Below are 23,323 nucleotides of genomic sequence, written 5' to 3'. Positions count from 1 at the left end.
CCACAGGGAGGTCTTTGCAGGATTTGAAATTTAGTACCGGGATATCACCACAAGCCCTGGGAGTCATTATCCCTGAAACCTGTCAGGCAATCATCAGCTGTCTAAAGGATGAATATATGAAGGTTAGTATGTGTTAATATCTGAACAAAATGTAAATGTAATTTTTTGTTTTGTAATGGAAGTTTTAGTAATGTTTTATGTAAACATTTTATGATCCATCTCATCTCACTGTTAAAGTGAACCTGAACTGAGAGGGATATGTATGTTTCTGTTTAAACAATACCAGTTGCTTGCCAGTCCTGGTGATGTATTTGGCTGCAGTAGTGGCGTAATCACACACCTGAAACAAACATGCAGAATCAGAATCTTTATTTCGCCAAGTGCGACCAAAGTCCTACCCGGAATTGGTTGTGGTTCACATGGCATTGGCAATAGAGCAGAGACAGAAATTGACAATAAGACATTAACAGTGAAAAAGAACACAATAAGACAGGCTTGCAAAACACACGAAGATGGTCAAAAAGTCAATGCTGTGCGCGGTGGCGGCTGGGTTAAGCGGGGCTGGGCTCCAGCGTGCCACATTCCTAAGCTTGAGTGGGGCTAGGGTACCCCCTAGGGGCTGGAGTTTAGCAGTAGGGCTGCTTGGGGAAAAAAGGTGTCCTTCCGCCTGTTTCTTGGGCGGATGGTCCTATAGCATTGGCCCGAAGGGAGGAGCTTGAAGATATGGCAGCCTGGGTGGGCGGGGTCCTGGGAAATCTTGTTAGCCCTTTTCTTCAATTTAGCAGTGTAGAGGAGGTCAAGGGGTGGCAGAGGAGAGCCGATGACCCTTTCCGCTAAGTTGATTACTCTCTGAAGTTTATACCTATCTCTGCCAGTTGCCCCTGTATACCACACGATGATGGCGGAGCAGAGGGTAGCTTCAATCGTGGCAGTGTAGAAGCTGGACAGCAGTTCCTTTGGCATACCAAATTTTTTCAATTGGCGTAGGAAGAATAGTCTCTGCTGAGCTTTCTTCTGGATTTTGGGAGGTGTTCTGCCCCCACCTTAGGTCGCTAGTCAGTGTTGTTCCGAGGAACTAATACAGTGTGACTGAAGTCACAGCACCTTATCAGCATGGTTGTGGATGGGCAGTGTTAAAAAGTATTTGTGTCACAGGATCAGCATAAGAGCCAGGCACCTTTATTTACATTTTTACAAAGGAGAGTCCATATCCATTTCAGTGTAGGTTCATTTTCATGTAAATGACATAATGAGTAGATTGTGTTGCAGACATCTCATACAACAGGTAGAAGTATTAAAGGGATAGCAGGGGTGTAACAAAAGACCCTGCAAGGGATGTAGCCGCAGGAAGGCCCAGAAGCCACAAGGGGCCCTTCCCAGAGAGACTGACAACTAAGGGCACAGATAGGGTAAAAAATATGATCTCTGCACAATTGTTGTAATGACTGCATCTGCTCAGCCACTGATAACGAATCATATGAAGGTTTGCATATAAAAATTTCAAGATAATCCCTAATCAGTGTTCAGCAGGGTCTTTTTTAGAGCGCTGGTCTACCCCCAGCAGGAGGGGGCCCCTTCCAAAGTTTGGCAGGGGGGGCCATTGATTTCTAGTAACACCTCTGATGGATAGTATGATTTAAATTATGTTTACAATGTTAACTGTGGTTATTATTAGTATAGGTCAGTAGTACATTAGTGCATGTTTGTAATGTGTTTAGTTAATCTAATCTGGTATTAGGCTGGTTTCACAGTGGGACATTAAAGTCCCATCTTACAGCAGCCAGTAACGCAGCCTAACTCACAGCAAGGATAGATAAATGTGCTGTTCACAGTGCACACTTTGTGTTACATTGTAACGCAGCACGTTTAAACAAAGTGCTGCATGCTGTACGTTATACTGGGCTAAGCCACGTTACACTGTTTGCACATGCTCAGTAATGTTGGAGGTCTCCCCTCCTCCTCCGCAGCCAGCCACATGGCTAATTAATATTCACTGCACTGTGATGACTCGTGGTGGAACTGTAGTGTTGTCCGGATCATGAAGGAATCATTCATTTGATCCGGATCTTTTTTGTGAGTCGAATCATCCGGATCACCACAATGAAGGATTTGCTTCACAGTGGATGTCTGTCTGGAAGAAACAGGAACATACAGAATGTACAGTGCAGGGAAAGTCCTGTCCTGCTAGTCATCTCACCCAGTCTGCTTCCGTCTGCTTCCCTAGTAAAATGATTCAAATGATTCGGTTCAAAGATCCGGATCTTTTCAATGATCTGATTCAAATGATCTGAATCCTTAAAAAGATCCGGACTTCCCATCACTATCCTGCAGCGGCTGCTTTGAGAGCCGCATAACCCAGCTCAATCTGACGTCCAACTTCAACACCACCATACGTTGTGTTAGGGGCACGTTATGCTACCATAACGTCCCCTAAAACGCAACGTCTTGGTGGGAAAGTAGCCTCAATGTGTTTCACTGTTTGATCTACAGTTTCCAAACACACCAGAGGAGTGGACATCAGTATCTACTGCTTTTGAGAACACTTGGAACTTTCCCAACTGTGGAGGAGCGATAGATGGGAAACACATTAGGATTACCCCACCGGCAAACAGTGGTTCTTTTTATTTCAACTACACAAACTTTTAAAGTGTAGTTTTAATGACAATAGTGAATGCCAATTATGAATTTATGTATGTGGATGTTGGCAAAAACGGAAGAATGTCAGATGGAGGGGTCATTGATAAGACTGCATTCTATAGAAAACTTCAGCAACACCAATGCATCTGCCATCCAATTCCCAAACTAAATTCGGCCTCTGTTTTGTGTTTGTGGCCGATGATGCCTTTGCCTTTCAACCCAATATCCTCAAGCCCTTTCCTCTCAAACATCTGAGTTATCCTCAAAAAATGTTCAACTACAGATTGTCGAGAGCTCGCAGAGTTGTGGAGAATGCATTTGGCATCTTAGCCAACCGATTTCGTGTTTTCCACACATCCATTAATTTGCGCATGGATAAAATCGATGTGGTTGTGTATGCCTGTTGCATTCTTCACAACTTCTTGCGCAGACAAGGAGAGCCACATACATGCCAGCACAATCTGTGGACATAGAGGATACCGACAATGGAGTTGTGTTGCCAGGAGAATGGAGGAGCCAGCCTGTGGCCCTCACCAACCTCCAGGTGTCAGCACCTCGCAATCCGCCACTAGGTGCCAAAGAAAGCCGGGAGGCATATTGGCATTTATTTAATGGTGTTGGTGCATTGCCATGGCAACATAAGATGTTTTTTTTTGAAGTGCTGTTTAAGTTGTTATTTTCTGCAATTTCTGTTTGTGATAAACACGAAGAAATGTTTCTCCTTTCATCAATAAATTAATTTGACCACCATGTTCTAATTTATTACATAAAGTTTTGTACCTTTTTAAACAGTTTGCAGTTAAAATGATGTAATGGAATATGTGTTAACATATGCATAATGCAGATTACATCTGTAATCCACACGTATCATTTGAACATAGTCACCTTAGATGTAGCATACTTCCAAATATATTACAATGCATGCTAATGTTAATGCAAGTTCATCACTAGAAATATGCATAGTATCACCACATATTACATATGTGTCGATTTGTAATATCCCCGGACATTCAATCATGCTTTGGTAGGACTGATTATAGCTGAGTCAGTCTTGTGTGATGTGTTTTCCAGACCAAGACTGCCCCCTTGTGGCTGTGTTTTGATGCTATTTGTCCTCAAAGCAGCAAGGGGGCACACTTGGAATTGAAAATACCTCACAGAAGACTCAGTTATAATCATTCCGGGGGGATGGGGGGGGGGGGGGGCTAGACTGAATGCTCAGTGGGGGATTCTTATCAAGGCTGATAACACACAGATTTAGCAGAGAAGAATGAAATCTAGAGCAGGGTAGGTGTTTAGTGTCATGTTTCCATTGATATATATGGTAAAATACAAGAGTGCTTTGCCTCTGGTTAACTGTAACATGCAAAGTAATATTTAAAATGTGTACAGCAATGCTATTGAGGAATAATAAAGGGCATTACTATATAGTTCACACAAACATAGCATTACCTTAAGCATAGTAATTACTATTAGTGATTTATTTCTAAGGAAATTTTTCAGTGTTCGTTAGGTCATATGTTAGGGTATGAGGGAAAGGGCCTGATTCACTTGCAAAGTGTTAGCACGCTGGTGAAATGCCCCTTATCACGCCTAAACTCAGTGTAAGGTTTTGCGCACGGGAAAACATGATACGCGCGCAAGTGAGGTGCATCGCGTGATCAAACATTTTGCACGTGATCAGGAGTCCGATCGCGCATACTGAATACAAAGCACACGATATTAACTTGTCAAAAATGTTATGGAGCTCTGCGTCGACTTTGCGCGTCGTAAACACTACGTGTTGCGCGTGCGCTATCAATTAACCGTGTGTGTGATATGGATGTTAATGAAATAAAGTACTTAACATTTAACAGGTGTTTTTGGCCTTTATAAGCTTTGCTTATGATGAGATGATTCAGAATGGTTTGCGATTGAGCAAGTAAGTGCTGTTTGATGTTGTGCCTTCCATTTGTTTCAAGGTAAAATGGTAGTTTTGTAACATATTTCTTGTTGTCAATGTGAATGAATGTGTCTTTATTATGAGTTGTAGTGAGTTTAGTATGATGTCCTGAGGGGCCCCTCTGCTCCTGGGGCCCTGATAGTGTGAATGCCTTGAACATTGGTATGTAAAAAATGCTTTTTAATCCCCCTTACAATAGTTGATAAAGGTGTTGACAATAGTTATATAGATTTTTCTATTAATAGGTGGAATTAATATAACTTTTTATTTAAGTTGGTGCTTTCCTGTATGTGTAATGTTAGTTAGTAAAAGTTGTTATTGTTATTTCCTTTCCAATTTCATTTACAGATGGAGCCTTTTGGTGTTTGGTTGAATGAGGCTCGGACTGTTGACTGCATATGCTGCTATGCTTTGCGCAGGAGACACATTCCACGTCTCATACGGGAACGCACTGACGTGGTGTTACTTTCAGTGAACTGTTGAGGCTGACTAGGCTGAACAGGGCAGCCTTTGATGAGCTGTATGCTCGTTTGGAGACCTATCTCAGGCCATTAACATCTCGAAGTCATGCTGTGAGTGGGCAAACTAAGTTGTTTGCCTGCCTGCAGTTCCTGGCCAATGAGAGCTTTCAAAGGCTGGGTGGCTTTGCCTGTGGAGTGTCCCAGTCCACCATGAGCAGGGTTCTATCCCAGTTCCTGATGGGCATGTGGAGGATAAGCAGACAGTTTATCCACTTTCCTAGGTCCCGTGCCCAATGGGATGCAGTCATAGTGGCATTTTACCATCTTGCCCAAATGCCCAATGTCATCGGGGCCATTGACTGCACCCATGTTGCACTTGTCCCTCCAAATGCAGACGAATACATGTATCAGAACCGGAAGTTTGGCCATTCATTGTATGTCCAAGTAGTGTGTGGCCCTGACATGGAAGTTTTTCTCCGTTGTCACTAAATTCCCTGGTTCGTGTCACGATGCCTATATTTTGCGTGAATCTGGCCTTAATATTTTCATGCGTTTTATCGTGATGGCGGCTGGTTGCTTGGTTAGTTTTTGGTTGTTTTATTTTTAATTTGGTTGGTGTTCCATTTGTGAATATATATATATATATATATATATATATATATATATATATATATATATATATATATATATATATATATATATGTGTGTGTGTGTGTGTGTGTGTGTAATGTTATCCTAATAATTTGTATTTATGTTTTTATCATTCAAGGTGATGCAGGATATCCTTGCCTGCCATGGCTTCTGACACCTCTTGGCCATCCAAGCAATATTGCGGAAGAAGCCTATAACAGAGCACACGTTCGTACCCGTTCTGTTATAGAGCGTTGTTTTGGGCACTTAAAAACTCGTTTCCGCTGCCTTGACAACAGTGGAGGTGCGTTGTTATACAAGCCACAGAAGGTCATTGACATTATAGTGGCCTGCTGTGTGTTACATAACATTTGCATTAAAAGAAACCTCCCTGGCTACAGGCTTCCACACACACCCTTATCTGTGCAATCGGATGACTTTCATGATGTCCAGGAGCCAGATGAAGCTGGCAATTTAGTGCGTGCAAGGGTCATTGGTGAGTTTTTTGAATGATTTTTTTTGCTCCCTTTTTTTTGGTAACCCATGATGCAGCGTACGGTAAATATTTGGTCTATCAATATTATGAAGACATAGCCTTGCAATGCTGTTGTCCATGTATATTGTGACCTACACGTGTATTTTGTGACAATTACTGCATAATTTATTGCATTTTCACTGTCCATGCCATTGCACGTGTCCAACTGTGCAATGAAAGATTGCACAATGTGGTATTATGCACATACAGTCAATGATTATTCTAGTATGTACTGTATGAAAAAACATAGAAAATGTGTAATGCATAGGGGCCTTTTACACTTCATTAGTTGGTATGCGTTAAGGCTCATACACACATCAGACTATAGTCTTTGGAAAATGAAAGATCACAGACCAATCTTACCACCCTTCATGTAGTATGAGAGCCATACTCTACACAGTCTTTTCTATGGAGCTGAACTCCACATCAGAAAAAAATCTTTGCAAGATGCTGCACACACAGATGCTGTACAGACACAAAAGATCAGTATCTGCAAAAGATCTGTTCCTGCCAAAAATCCATTCCTGCAAATTGCAATGATAGTCTATGAGATCTGCAGATCATCATACACACATGATTTAACTGACATTCATCTGCAGATCAAGCAGTCATCTGCAGATCTGAAAATCCATCCTGGTGGATCTGATCTGCAGATGAATGTCAGTTAAATCATGTGTGTATGATGATCTGCAGATCTCATAGACTATCATTGCAATTTGCAGGAATGGATTTTTGGCAGGAACAGATCTTTAGCAGATACTGATCTTTTGTGTCTGTACAGCATCTGTGTGTGCAGCAACTTGCAAAGATTTTTTTCTGATGTGGAGTTCAGCTCCATAGAAAAGACTGTGTAGAGTATGGCTCTCATACTAGATGAAGGGTGGTAAGATTGGTCTGTGATCTTTCATTTTCAAAAGACTATGGTCTGATGTGTGTATGGGGCCTTAGTCTGTGTAGGGCCTTTTACACTTACTCATTTGCTGTGTCTTAACCTCTTGAGGACCGCAGTGCTAAACCCCCCTAGTGACCAGGCCATTTTTAGTAAAAATTGACCACTACAGCTTTAAGGCCAAGCTGCAGGGCCGCACAACACAGCACACAAGTGGTCTCCCCCCACCTTTTCTCCCCGTTGGTGTGGTCTGATCGCTTCCCCAATTTTTTTTTAAATAAATAAATATTGTTGGTGGTTTTTTTTTTCAAAAAAAAAAAGTGTTTCTTTAAATTTCTTCCCTCCCTCCCCACAGCCAGCCAATTATGGTCATAGGCTTCTGCCTATGAGAGCTGATCGCTCTCTTGTCCCCTAGGGGGACAGCCGTGTCACACGGCTTTCCCCAGTGCAGCGCTGCTGCTGATCGCAGCGCTGCACTATGTAAATAGACGGCGATCACGCCGTCTAACAGTCACCCGGGTGGCAATAGCCGCTTGGAGACTGAAGGCGGGGCGGAGCTCCGCCCCCCAAGCAGGAGATGCGCGCGCAGCCTGCGCGCGATCTCCTGCATTAGCTGGCCCCAGGACTTTACGCCGATCGGCGTTAGGCGGTCCTGGGGCTGCCGCCGCGTCCACGCCCATCGGCGTGACGCCGTCGGCAGGAGGTTAAAATGGAAAGGAAACTGATTAGGAAAGTAATGGCCATGTTTTCCTATGGCACCTTTCACACTTTAACGCGTACCAACTTATCTTTTTAACAATGCAGTGCTTTGGAAATAAATGCGTATACCAGTCGAGAAACAGAATGCAGGAGAGGATGAAGAGATTGATGAGCACACTACATGGGAGGTAATGTATGTGTGTGTATGTTTAATTTTTAGTTCAGCCTCTCCTGTGCTGTATGCGATATGCGTGCATACCACAGGGTACAATGCGTGCATACACCACAGGGTACAATGCGCACATACCACAGGGTACAATGCGCGCATACACCACAGGGTACAATGCGCGCATACCACAGGGTACAATGCGCGCATACCACAGGGTACAATGCGCGCATACCACAGGGTACAATGCGCGCATACCACAGGGTACAATGCCCCCATACCACAGGGTACAATGCGCGCATACCACAGGGTACAATGCGCGCATACCACAGGATATAATGCCCCCATACCACAGGGTACAATGCGCGCATACCACAGGGTACAATGCGCGCATACCACAGGATATAATGCCCCCATACCACAGGGTACAATGCCCCCATACCACAGGGTACAATGCCCCCATACCACAGGGTACAATGCGCGCATACCACAGGGTACAATGCGCGCATACCACAGGGTACAATGCCCCCATACCACAGGGTACAATGCGCGCATACCACAGGATATAATGCCCCCATACCACAGGGTACAATGCGCGCATACCACAGGGTACAATGCGCGCATACCACAGGATATAATGCCCCCATACCACAGGGTACAATGCCCCCATACCACAGGGTACAATGCCCCCATACCACAGGGTACAATGCACGCATACACCACAGGGTACAATGCGCGCATACCACAGGGTACAATGCCCCCATACCACAGGGTACAATGCGCGCATACCACAGGGTACAATGCCCCCATACCACAGGGTACAATGCGCGCATACCACAGGGTACAATGCGCGCATACCACAGGGTACAATGCACGCATACCACAGGGTACAATGCACGCATACCACAGGGTACAATGCACGCATACCACAGGGTACAATGCACGCATACCACAGGGTACAATGCGCGCATACCACAGGGTACAATGCGCGCATACCACAGGGTACAATGCCCCCATACCACAGGGTACAATGCCCCCATACCACAGGGTACAATGCACGCATACACCACAGGGTACAATGCACGCATACACCACAGGGTACAATGCGCGCATACCACAGGATACAATGCCCCCATACCACAGGGTACAATGCGCGCATACCACAGGGTACAATGCCCCCATACCACAGGGTACAATGCGCGCATACCACAGGGTACAATGCGCGCATACCACAGGGTACAATGCCCCCATACCACAGGGTACAATGCGCGCATACCACAGGGTACAATGCGCGCATACCACAGGGTACAATGCACGCATACCACAGGGTACAATGCACGCATACCACAGGGTACAATGCGCGCATACCACAGGGTACATTGCGCGCATACCACAGGGTACAATGCGCGCATACCACAGGGTACAATGCGCGCATACCACAGGGTACAATGCGCGCATACCACAGGGTACAATGCGCGCATACCACAGGGTACAATGCGCGCATACCACAGGGTACAATGCGCGCATACCACAGGGTACAATGCGCGCATAGCGCAGAGTGGATTGCACCCTTAGTGCAACGCGATGCGCGCGTGTTGGCGCACTTTGGAAACACAAGTGAAAGGAAGTGACATCTGCTGAGAGGGAACCTAGAGTGACCAGGCATCATGGTGCAGAACTTTTTCTATTTTCGAGTCTATTTGGCCACTGTAAGTATATAGTTTGTGCCTGTGTATAACATGTGACTGTTGTCCTGGCTGTATGTACATATGTCTGTATGTAGCGGTTTTTGGTTCCAACCTGGCTCTATCACAGACTGTTTTGGTAAATGTTTACATGTCTATAGAGCTGATCTATGATACTGACTGTCTGCATTTTACATTTTGCTCACAGTGTGAATTGTAGAAGCAGAAGCTTAATTTAACTATGTTATTGTTAGTCCTTAAAGGGGCACTGCAGGGTACATAATGTTTGAGGAACTGTGGTTTATTTAAAGCCTAATTGTCTAAATGTATTATTAATGGTTTGTCCTTTGTGACAGTATTTTTAGCCATGATTTGCATTCTGACATTCATTCATTCATTACATGTTGACACAGTTGATGCTGGAACACAATGTAGCTGGGGAGTTGTTTAATTCACTGACAATATTGTAGGTGATGGCGTGTCTGGGTTTAGGGGTGATGCAGGAGTGTCAGCTGACATGCCCCAATCAGTTGAGGGCCCATTAGATGCCGGAGAAATAACTGGTGAGTTTGTGGTCTAGTTGAAAATGTCAAACTAGTGACATGATGAGACCACTATGCTGAATACCATATTAAAGTGAACCTCCAGACTAAAAATCGACTCAGCAGCACTGAAAAGGCTTGGTGTTTCTTTAACAGTTTCACAGCATCAGAACTTTGTTTTTCTTATACAAGCCTCATTTTTAGCTACACAGAAGAAAACTGCCCGGGCATTTTTCCCCTTATGCTGTGCAAAGCATGATGGGATTTCTGATGATCTCGTTCTGCTGTTTTGGTGCAATTTTTTATTTTTTACATTTTGAATTTGACATTTGAAGCCTAGCGCGTGCAGCTGGGAGGGGTAATCAGGACACAGGACAGTTGGAACTGTCTCATGCTCCCTGTCACCTCCTTTCAACCAAAAAGATGGCTGCCCCCATGACAAAGATGGCAGCCCCCATGAATCACAAACATGTGCCTGTTCTTTAAAAACAGGGTGGGTAAGAGATTATACTACCTATCTATTCTGATTAACATAACTAATGTAACTTAATGACAGTATGTTTGTTTAGGCTGAAGTTCTCCTATAAGCATATTCAAACACGTGTGCACTTTCAAATAACACAGCATACTGCATGCGGCTTTGTAATATGCAATTCACACACTACTGCAGCCAAACTGTTCAGCAGGAGTCATCATAAAATCATTGTGCAAAGGACTTGTTACATCATAAAAAAGGAAGCATGCCATTGATCGCTATTTTGAGAAAGTAAAAGTTTAGTAAGCAAAGTTTTGGATGCATTCATGTTTGCTAGATACCATAAGCAAGCATGTATGTGTGTCCACTTCTCACATGCAACTATAATGTAATTAAAATATAAACGTTATACCAGTGGGTATGTGGCCCTGTGGTTTGGGCCTATGTTTAAACTCATTACAGTCACTACAGAATGATAGGCAGCCATTTTGTGTTATTGTAATAGCAACAATTCTGCCAGCCTCCATATCCCTGTACCTTCATTGGGTTTGTGGTAATACCAAAAGATTAAAACCTCAGTGTACAGGCTCACTTTAAGGCTTCTTGCACATAGGGTCGTTACAGGCGCACGGTAGTGGAGCCTGTAACACTCCCCCAACGCACAGCAATGTAACACAAGTGGGCTGTTCACACTGCCCGCGTTGCGTTACATTGTAACGCAGCAAAGTGCTGCATGCTGTGCATTCTCCGCGGCTATGCCGCGTTAGACTGTTTGCACATGCTCAGTCATGTTGGGGAGGAGGGGAGAGCGGCCGGGCACATGGCTAATTAATATTCACTGCATTCAGTGCCGTGCAGTGTTCACTTCCTGGAGCGGCCGCTCTGTGCGGCGATTGGCCGGGCGGGACCACGTGATGCCGCATGCGTCCAAGAGTACGCATCACGGATGCCAGAGTGAGCTGCACAACGCGGCTCACTCCGACGTCCACACCAGAGAGCACCAGGCGTTGCGTTAGGGGCACGTTGTGCCCTATAACGTCCCTTAAACGCAACGTCCTGGTGTGTAACCAGCCTAAAGGTGAACTAATCAGCTGAGAGTGATCTTTTGAATGCCATTTTTAAGACCTTTTAAAAAATAGCAGCAGCACACCTGCCCTGCTGATGCATATGTATCAATTAGTTGTACTATCCCAGGAATAATTATGTTAAAAATTACTCAAAATGCATTAATAAAACACAAAAACAAAGGGACACAATTATTCCCACAAATCCATGTACTCATGCATGCTTGCTCAGGGCCCTATGTGTACAACTACCATAGGCAGATGATCACCAGCAGAACCAGGCAAGTGGTATTGCATAGAAGTTTACACATATGGCAGCCTACACATCTTGAAAAATACATTTCCGGTTTAAAAAAAAAAAAAATCAGAAACTTCTATTTATGAGGAGGTGATAATTGTGCCTTTTAACAATTCATACGTTAAAGACTGCCCTTATGTACAAGCTTTATGCACATATATAACAATCACACCACCAACAAGCATGCAGCTACTAAACATCAAACAATATAACATATCATCAAACATTGATGCATGCTGGTGCAGGCCGTGAAGCAACCAACATTTCAAACATACAATGGAAATTCACCACTGCAAAATGCCATTCAGTTATTTATCCATCTTGACATGTGTGCCTTACAATTGCATGTAGTATAAGGGAACTGAGTAAGTGAATAGTTCTGTATATGCATTGCATTTACCCTTATACTACATATAAATGGTAAGATTGGAACAACTTTAATTGAACCATGTATGGCCACCATCATAAGAGGAAAAAAAAAATTAATACACAAAATATTTGTTGCTTCAGTTGTGGAAGACAAATAATATACATGCAACCAATTATTCACTTGTGCATTATTGTAGTTTTGCAAATGCTTATTTTAATAACATTTTTAAAACTATACATTCTTACAAAACTTACGCATATTGTCGCAGCTTGCTCATCTTCTTCCACAACCTTAGCTTTATATCCGCAAAACTTTTGCTGCATTGCTGCTCACTGTGAGTCCTCTGCTCAACATCAGACATTGGAGCGAATGCTGCGCCAAAGCCTGTTTTTGGTTGCCACATCGGTCTTTGCCGAATATTGGCCATATAATTCGGCAAAATGGAGCACCACCTCCTCACAAAGCACAAAGTTCTCAGCATCTGAGAACCGGACACCCCTTCTCCTGGTTTCTTGGGTGGTTGTCTGCTGCGATCTTCTCTGGCTGCCTGAAGTTCCAGGACGGGGGCTGTGACTGTGGTGGCGGTAACTGCCACCTCTGGGACTCTGACTGGGACTCCTGCGACGGGGACTACGGCTACGGCGGCGCTCATAGCCACGGCGGCCAGTGTAGCCTCGAGTATCTGATCGGCCACTATGGCCACGTCTATCGGGGTGGGCGACAGCGGATATGTGACGATGCGGATATGAGCGCACTTCTCCTCACTTCCTGACTCCTGTCTTGCTCCATGTCAACCCACAAAAAAACAGCCTCAAACTAATCCTTTAATACACACACTAAATAGCTCAATTGAAATCAGCAGGATACTTAATTGGATTCAATTACATCGTGTGCGCAAAGATTCTCGCGCGCTAATTTTCGTGCGCACACACTACAGCTGGCCCTGTTACCAAACTATCTACTCATCGCGCGCACGGCTGTATATCACGTGAAAATGCGTCCTAACTACACCCAGCCTGGCGCACGCATGCTTTGCACGCTTTTGTGAATCAGGCCCCTTGTGTTAATCTCCTACAGTCACTGCCTCCCAATCAGATCCAGGCCTTGCTTTGCTGGAAAATATTGATTGCATGACGTGGCTTTGGAGCGCTGAGACTTTTTTGGGATTGGCGGGAAATCCACAGGTATGTACCTTTGGTTTCCCGCCACTCCAAAGAAACCCCTCATCGATTGCATGCCACGCTCCCTGTTCTCTTAAGTCACAGGCATTCGACCTGAAGTTAAGTGCACTCCTTGCGTACCTGTCCAGAGATAAGCAAGGAGCTCACTTCATGTGTGTACACTGGGCATGACGTGATGCCGAGTGCTGAGGGCCGTGGAGTATGAGCAATTACGGCGCTCTGTCCTGCTCACATATATCTTGTGCAGGCATCATTCATTGTGTATCCACATGTGCAGGGCCGGCACTACCATAGAGTCAAAGGGGACATTTGCCCCAGGGCCCCGACCTCTGCTGAGGCCCCTGCAGCGCCGACCCTGCTACACTGTGCCTGCTCCCCCACTTCCTGGGACTACGCAAGCAGCCATAGTTACCCATTAGTCCTGGTGGGTGAGTGGACGGGCAGTGGCTACACTGAGACACGCTGTCTCCCTCCCACTGTATGACCCAGTGCGTGTTTACAAATGAAGCGCCGGGTCATAGAGTGGGAAGAAGACATGTCTCAGAGTGTAGCCGCTGTCCATTCGCTCACCCGCCGGGACTAATAGGTATTTAGAGCTGCTTGCATAGCCCCGGGGAGCAGAGGGGGGGAAGGTTTGCCATGGGGGGCCCCAACGTTATAGTTTGCCCCAGGGCCCCTTAAACCGGCCCTGCACATGGGTGCATACATTCCAATAATGTTCTTATTCACTTGTATTTAATAAAACACAACAGGTATAGTAAAAACACCATTTTATTGTTCAACTGTCATACCCAAAAAACAACGAATCACAGTGTCGTGTAGTGTAGGCCAACTTGGTCGGAAGGAGGGGGGTTCCCTGTTTGGGAAGTATTGTTGCCATGGGTATATTGTGTGAATGGGGGCCTAGTGAAGATCACACAAGCCTCTGTGGCATTGGCCTGCTGCTGAAGCTGATGGTGGCTTGGGCTGTCAGGGTAACGGTTTGTGTTTGAGGGGAGAAATTGGATGGGGGTGGGTTTGGGAATTGGAAACATGAGATTTCTGGGGGCCCCCTGCCCCTGTGGGACGTGGGTAGGTAAGCATGCCAAAGTAGGCTTCAACCAGGATTTGTTGTAAATACAATTTGGCAATGACAGCCTGTTCTTGGCTCACTTTGCCCAATTGAAGCCCAATGCTCTTTCCAAAAAGCAGATTTTGATCATCCTCAACGGTTTTATTAGTCATCAAGTTGATAGCACGCTGCAGTGCATTTTTCTTCTTCTCTTCCTCCGTCACCTTTATCTTTCGTGATGCTTGCCTGTAGCTTTTCACCTTTGCTCTATTTTTAATTGGGGTGCTAGTCTGGGTTGGTACCTCATCATTCAGTGTGTCTGATGAAGCCTGTGAAGACTGGGGACAGAGGTAAGGCATTAATGCACGAATCCTAAACTTAAATATGTCAGTGGTGTTAAAGAACTCGCTACTTGTACATAAAACACACCCACCCAACATGGGCATCAATGGTCTGAGCGAGGGTACCAAATTAAAGCAATGATTACAAATTGCACACAAAAAAAATGCACAGGTGGTACTTACACATTCCAGACAGCTTAGAGAATTCATAACATCTGCACTTGTAGTTCACTGTAAACTGGCGCAAACTAGAAATTCTAACAGATTTATTTCTACACTAGGACCTCAGCTCGCCACAAGAAGCAACAGGAAAGCATATAAGCAGGGGCCCTCCCACACACTCAACTGATAGTAATGACTAAAGAAATCTGTGCATTTTGAACTAGTGCTATCCTCATGGCAGACCGTTTTTTTCATAAACATGGGCAGCACGGTGGCATAGTGGTTAGCGCTCTTGCCTCTTGGCTGGATAGTGTAATGGTTAAGGGCTCTGCCTCTGACACAGGAGACCTGGGTTCGAATCTCGGTTCTGCCTGATCAGTAAGCCAGCACCTATTTAGTAGAAGACCTTGGGCAAGACTCCCTAACACTGCTACTGCCTATAGAGCGCGTCCTTGTGGCTGCAGCTCTGGCGCTTTGAGTCCGCCAGGAGAAAAGCGCGATATAAATGATGTGTTTGTTTGTTTGCCATGCAACGCTGGATCCTCGGTTCGAATCCCGGCCAGGTCAACATATGCAAGGAGTTTGTATGTTCTCCCCGTTTCTGTGTGGGTTTCCTCCGGGAACTCCGGTTTCCTCCCACATCCCAAAAACATACAGATAAGTTAATTGGCTTTCCCTAAATTGGCCCTAGACTACAGTACTTACACTACACAATACATACATAGACATAGGACTATGGTAGGGATTAGATTGTGAGCCCCTCTGAGGGACAGTTAAGTGACAATATATACGCTGTACAGCTCTGCGGAAGATGTTGGCGCTATATAAATACTAAATAATAAAAAATAATAAACATTGGTATAGGCTACATAACATAACAAGTTCGGCGGTATAATAACAATGCTTTCTTACCTGCGCATCAAACTCTGTTCTGCCTTCCGCTGTAAAACTAGTTGAACAGTCCTCCATTGACTCCTCGTCATCCAAGTTATATACACTCTCTCGTTCATCCAGTTGGTCTGCTATGAATTCCAGCAAATGAAAGTACCACAGTTTAGGTAAGTGCACATCGGCTGCCCCGGAACCTGATTTCTTTGAGTTTTCCACACGTTTCAATTCCCTCTGGTAAATGCTACGTAGGTTGTGTATTTTCTTAGTTATCATATGGACATCTGGATTGTTTAGAGTTCCTCTCATTTTGCACAGTTCCACTAATTCTTCCTTTGCAGCTCTTTTCATGAGTTTATTGTGGTATTCATTTGATTTGACCTTCCACAGGCAGGTATGTTTTCTGTACAACTCTATGAACTCTGGCAAGTACTCAGCGCTATAGAAATCCATCACTACACATAAGAAACAAAACAATTGATCAGTACAGACTGGACCATGTTCATACACAATGATAATGTGGTGTGATCACCATGGGTGCACTACATTGGTTAAAATTGTCTAGTTATGTTATGCTATTACCTTCAAATGGAACGTTAATTCTCCAGCTACAGAAGGTTCTTCAGCAAGAAGTGTCTTCCAGCAAAACACTGAGCCCTGATGCCACAGAAGTGCTCAGTGTTTTCAATATAAAGCACAAGGTGTCTAATGTAACACATATCGAGCTGTGAATTCAAATTACTTTTAACAATAAAGATTGAGTAATTCAAAGGATGAAGGGAAGTACAGGTGTTGAGTACACAGGAAGTGTTCATTTGGAAGATAGACAGTTTTTTAAACATTTGATAAATACATTCCTTTCACGAAATGGAACAGATGAATATGTACAAAGTTTTCATAATAGAACGTCACTGTGAGCGACCGGGAACCATGGGCGACCTGGAACTTTGGGCCGTGGTTCCGATAAGTGCGACGGAAGTAGATACCTCGTTATCGCGACCGCTATCAGAGCTTTGCATCAGACGTTCGCGAGAGAGTTTAATAATGGCCGCCGATCGTGGGGAGCGCCGTGGAAGGTCGCAAAATCGTCGCCAATGCGCACAAGGAAGATGGTGGACATGGTCGAGATCCTTGAGGATAGCGTCTATGACTGTCGCCTAGGCATCTACCCCCACCCCAATGTGCACAAGCACGAGATTATGCAGAGGGTCATCTCCACCCTCAGGCAGAACCACCGCACACGCAGGAGCAAATCGCAACTGTAAACAAATCGTAAAAGGTGGTCTGACCTCAAAGTGTATGGGAGGCTTGAGAGGACCCGGCGGAAGATTGACCGGCGCAGTAAGTTACATTCAAGTGACATTTGAAAAGGTCCTACACACTTAGGAACCCCCCCTTCCGGTTCAGTGCTATTTTTTTTTTTATATTTTGCAGAAAGGGATAGGGCTGAACAAGAAGTCGGGGAGAGCGCTGAGCAAGGAGTGGACTCGGACGCTACCCTCCAACATCGCCGGCCTCAACCCACCGCCCAAGGTAAATGTTGTGTGTGTGAGTGTGCGTGAGCCTGAGTAATTGCGTGACTGCGTGTGCGATTGTGAGTGACATTCTGCACGTGCGTGAGTGTTTGCGTTAGTGCATGTGTGTGTGTGTTTATGTCTGTTGGTTTTGTTGTTTAGATTCCCCATTGGAATCAGGCCGTTTGCAGCGGGTGGAGGAGGATGACGGACAACAGAGGGACGACAACGTCGTCTAGCAGGAGGAGGAGCAGGAGGAAGAACCCGAGACAGTGGACAGAGGTAGGATCAAAATCCAATATTGGTGTGTGTGTGTCTGAGTGCCTGTCTATGAGTGTGTCTGTGTCTGTCTGAGGCCTGGTGCACACCGAGCGGGTTTTCTTGTGTTTTTACAGCCGCTTGTGGCTGTGGAAACGCGTGGGTAATGTATTTCAATGGGGTGGTTCACACCAGAGCGGGAGGCGTTTTGCAGAAACGCATACTCCCGGGGTGAGGCATTTTTTGGATTTCTGAGGCGTTTCTGCCTCCAATGTAAAGAATAGGAAAAAACGCAAACCGCTCCGAAAAACGCCAGTTCAGAGCGGTTTTGCAGGCATTTTTGTTACAATAGCTGTTCAGTAACAGCTTTCCAGTAACAATATATGAAATCTGCTACACAAAAACCGCTACCCAAAACCACAAAACGCTAGCTGAAACGCTTCGTAAAAAGAAAAAGTGTTTCAAAAACCGCTAGCATTTTGCGGATCTGCTAGCGGTTTTTGGTGTGCACCAGGCCTGAGTGTGTGTCTATGAGTGTATGTGTGTCTGTCTGAGTGCGTGTGTTTTTGGTTCAGTAACTGATCGTGTAATGTTGGTTAATGTTTGTAATTAGAGAGCATATGGAGCACGGCGAGGGCGACACTGGAGGAGGAGCAGTCAGAGTCTGCATATAGCCCGGGTAGGCATTACATTGAAATACTTTGTTTGTACCAATAAACGGGTGGGGGGCCGTATTTTATCCAGATTCTGAGTGCCTTGCAGTCGGAGTGAGTGTGTGTGAGATAGACAGATAGATATAGATACATAGACATAGATATAGACATACAGATAGATAGATAGATAGATAGAGACATAGATAGATATATCATATATCATTTAGGATTTATATAGCGCCAACATATTACACAGTGCTTGAGTGCGTGGGTGACTGAGTTCTTGGTTGAGGTCTCGGTTGGGTATGGCTAACTGATCGTGTAATGTTTTTTGTTGTTTTGTTGCTTGTAACTGGAGCGTATGGAGCACAGTGAGGACAACACTGTGGAGGAGGAGCAGTCCGAGTCTGCAGAGAGCCCGGGTAGGTATTAAATTCAAATATTGTGTTTGCACCAATGAAGGGAGGGGGGGCGTATTATCAGGATTCTGAGTGCATTGCAGTGTGAGCGAGTGCGTGTGATAGATAGATAGATAGATACAGATAGATAGATACAGATAGATAGATAGATAGATACAGATAGATAGATCTAGATCGATAGAGAGAGATAGAGATCGATTATTATTATTATTTAGGAATTATACAGCACCGACCTATCACGCAGCGGTGTACTGAGAATGGTGTGTGTGTGTTTTCTTGATTGGGTATGGCTAACTGGTCGGGTAATGTTGGATTTTGTTGTTTGTAATTAGAGCGGTATGGAGCACGGCGCGGGCGACACTATGGAGGAGCAGCCAGAGTCTGCATATAGCCCGGATAGGCATTACAATCAAAGGTTATGTCCCTAAAATTGTCCTGAATGGATGCAGCAGTTCCTTCCAGATTATTACAAGGGACTACAGTTTTGTAAATCTTTTTCTGTAGCGTTTCAGCTAGCATTTTGCAGTTTTGGGAAGCGTTTTTGGTGTAGTAGATTTCATGTATTGTTACAGTAAAGCTGTTACTGAACAGCTACTGTAACAAAACGCCTGCAAAACCGCTCTGAAGTGCCGTTTTTCAGAGCGGTTTGCGTTTTTCCTATACTTAACATTGAGGCAGAAACGCATCCGCAATGCAAAATCTGCAGCAGCCCGGGAGTGTGCGTTTCTGCAAAACGCCTCCCGCTCTGGTGTGCTCCAGCCCATTGAAATACATTACCCAAGCGGATCCGCACCCGCAAGCAGATCGCAAAACGCAGCCGAACCGCTCTGGTGTGCACTAGGCCGTTGGTGGGCCTTGAGGACAAGGTTGGGAAACTCTGCTTACAGAACATGCACAGCACATCCAAATGTCCACTAAATACAAACACATCATACAAACACACTGCCACCATACAGCCTAGGCCACCTCCACCTCAACACAATTGAAATGAATAAATCAATAAATAAATAAAATGAATAAATCAATGCTATCGTTAATGGTTTACAGCCACCCAGAAAATAAAGACACACACATATAGACACAGGCAGCAATTGAAGTTTGGTTTTTACAACATGTCAAGACAGAAGCAGAGTAGACACACACGGTATATATGGTTGGTTATCGTGGAGACAGTCACGATGGCCTGACCTTTGTCCACAGATTTCCTACAACAATGCACTTGCTAACTTTGGATTTGGTTGTTGACAGGCAGATTCACCGACCAAGTGCCGGACAGGACCACACAGGCTGCACCTGGGCCAAGTCGACAGCACCAGATAGTTTCTATATTTTTCACTTAACTTCTGTTGAATAATTGTGCTTTTTTTAACCTTGTTACTTCTGTAGCCCCTCAATGGTTGAAATTCTGATCACAATGAACCTTGCTCACCAGTACATGTGTTAATTATCCCACAATACCCTGGGATTAACATCTGTACTACTCCTTTGCTTTCCTTTCAGCATGCAGTTCCTGACATGCATAGGAACAAAACAACCCAAATAACAGTAAACAGGTGTTTAGACATACTTTGATCTTGATGGACACCTGTTAACTTACTTGGGGTTGTATTGTCCCAATGCATTTAGGGATTCAAGATATGCATGCTGAAAGGAAGGAAACCTACTGAAAGTGCCTGGGGGCTTACCTTGAACAAAGTACTGCATTTCCATTGCGGCATGCCTCTATTCATCACAACAGTCTGGATCAAAACACCTTATTAGGAAACCCCAAAGCAAAAAGGTTCTGACTGGTTAGCACTGAACAAAAAGTTGTCATCCGCCAAAGGGGGAAGCACAGGATATTATGAAATCAGGGCCATAATGCGCATGACACAATTATGATCCACATAGACGTTGTTGGAGTGTGCTGTGACAATGTAATTGTGCAAGGAAGTTGAAGTTTTCCATTTTTCTTCATATAGATTTAATGACCGAAATAAAAAACATTCGGGCACTTTTGATTGGCCTACAAAGGACTATGACCAGGGGGTTGGAGGAGGCCAATAGCCGCTTAGACCACGTGGCCAGAGCCTGCGCCCAGTTGCAGCAGTAGAGCACAGTTTTGTAAATATTGTTTTTAATTTAATTTTAATCGTTCATGTTTTAGCTTTTGTGAGTTACACAAAAATGTGAGTTACACATTTGGGTTTTTTTTGCTGTTCAAGCCACGCAAATTCCCGCACAAGATCTCCCCACGCCACTCTTTTATCCCACTTTTCCGTTCTGTTGCAGCACTAATCTCACTCACTGTATGCTGGCTGTTTTTATTTTAAAGCTAACCTCTTCCTCACCTATGAAGCACCTACCCATATTTAGGCCTCTTTCCACTAAGACGTTGCGTTAGATGCGACGTTATGGTCGCATAACGTGCCCCTAACGCAACGCATGGTGGTGTTGAAGTTGGACGTCAGATTGAGCCGCGTTATGCGGCTCTTGATGCGTCCGTGATGTGTACTTTTTAAAGCATGCGAATCACGTGGTCCCGCCAGCCAATTGCCGCACAAAGCGCCCGCTCCAGGATGTAAACACCGCACGTCACACAGTGCAGTGAATATTAATTAGCCATGTGGCTGGCCGCAATAGCGGAATCTCCCGTCCTCCAACATTACTGAGCATGTGCAAACAGTCTAACTCGGCTTAGCCGTGTGTAACATACAGCATGCAGTACTTTCACTTGACGTGCCGCGTTACAATGTAAAGCAACGTGGGCACTGTGAACAGCCCATTGATTTTTCACTACTGTGCGTTGGGCTGCGTTACAGGCTGCTCTAATGTGCGTCTGTAACGTCCCACTGTGAAAGCAGCCTTAATGGTCGACTGAAGCTTACTTTTCACCTGCACGCTTATTGTGACGCTGTTCTCACCACTTCCTAATCACTTTCACCTAATTTATTATTACAGAGCGCACCGTCACCCCGTATTCCACTGCACGGCGACACACAGGAAGACAGGACAACAAAATGGCACAATTGCACATTGTTTTTACTTTGTGTTTGTTCAACAATTGGTTTTTACAGTTGGCAGTTTATTGTTAAAAGTGTTTTGTTATTGCTGAGTTTTATCAGTTTAAGTAATTTTATTATTAATTATTATTATTACCAAAAAACATACATACAGAAAAAAAAAGGTACAAAAAAAAAGGTAAGAAAAAAATAAATGAACCTGTATTTTTAAAAATTTACACACTGTAGTCCAGGCATTATTTTGAAAAGAAAAGGGGGGGGGGGGGGGAGGGAGAGGTGGTTAGGCATGTTAGATCGTGTGACAAAGTCAGTGTGTGTACACGTGTGTGTGTGTGTACACATCTGTGTGGGTACGGGTGTGTGTGTGTGTGTGGTGTGTGGTGTGTGTGTGTGTGTGTGTGTGTGTGTGTGTGTGTGTGTGTGTGTGTGTGTGTGTGTGTGTGTGTGTGTGTGTGTGTGTGTGTGTGTGTGTGTGTGTGTGTGTGTGTGTGTGTGTGTGTGTCAGACTACCACACACACTACACAGCAAATACACTTCACCAAACAGGCACATTATACCTGATAGATACATACATACATACATACATACGTAGATGGATAGATTTTTTTTTTCATTATTTTAAAGAGAATCTGTATTGTTAAAATCGCTCAAAAGTAAACATACCAGTGCGTTAGGGGACATCTCCTATTACCCTCTGTCACAATTTTGCCGCTCCTCGCCGCATTAAAAGTGGTTAAAAACAGTTTTAAAAAGTTTGTTTGTAAACAAACAAAATGGCCACCAAAACAGGAAGTAGGTTGATGTACAGTATGTCCACACACAGAAAATACATCCATACACAAGCAGGCTGTATACAGCATTCCTTTTGAATCTCAAGAGATCATTTGTGTGTTTCTTTCCCCCATGCACTGAAGTTTCAGGCTGCTCTTTTCTTCCTGCAAACAGCTTTGCCCTTGTCTGTAATTCTTCAGTATGTGAAAGCCCAGCCAGCTCAGAGGACGATTTATCCAGCTTGTAAAAGATAAGAGAGAAGCTGCTCTAATCTAAATAACACACAGGCAGTGTGCAGAGAGGGGCCTGGAAGGGTGAGTTCATAGCAGAACCACAACACTGAAGAACTTGGCAGCCTTCCAGACACAGGCCGACAAGTCTGACAGGGGAAAGATACATTGATTTATTACAGAGACAGTGATAGTATAGAGTGCTGCAGTTAGCCAGAACACATTAGAATAGCTTTTGGAACTTGTAGGATGATAAAAAACAGGATGCAATTTTTGTTACGGAGTCTCTTTAAGTATCGATATAGCGCCGACATATTACGCAGCGCTGTACAGAGTATATTATCTTGTCACTAACTGTCCCTCAGAGGGGCTCACAATCTAGTCCCTACCATAGTCATATGTCTATGTAAGTATTGTGTAGTGCATCTATCATAGTCTAGATCCAATTTTAGGGGGAGC

This window comes from Hyperolius riggenbachi, chromosome 2, assembly GCF_040937935.1.
Source record: "Hyperolius riggenbachi isolate aHypRig1 chromosome 2, aHypRig1.pri, whole genome shotgun sequence".
In the NCBI taxonomy this organism is placed as follows: domain Eukaryota; kingdom Metazoa; phylum Chordata; class Amphibia; order Anura; family Hyperoliidae; genus Hyperolius; species Hyperolius riggenbachi.
The sequence above is the reverse complement of the archived record's forward strand: the minus strand, read 5'-3'. Positions refer to the sequence as shown.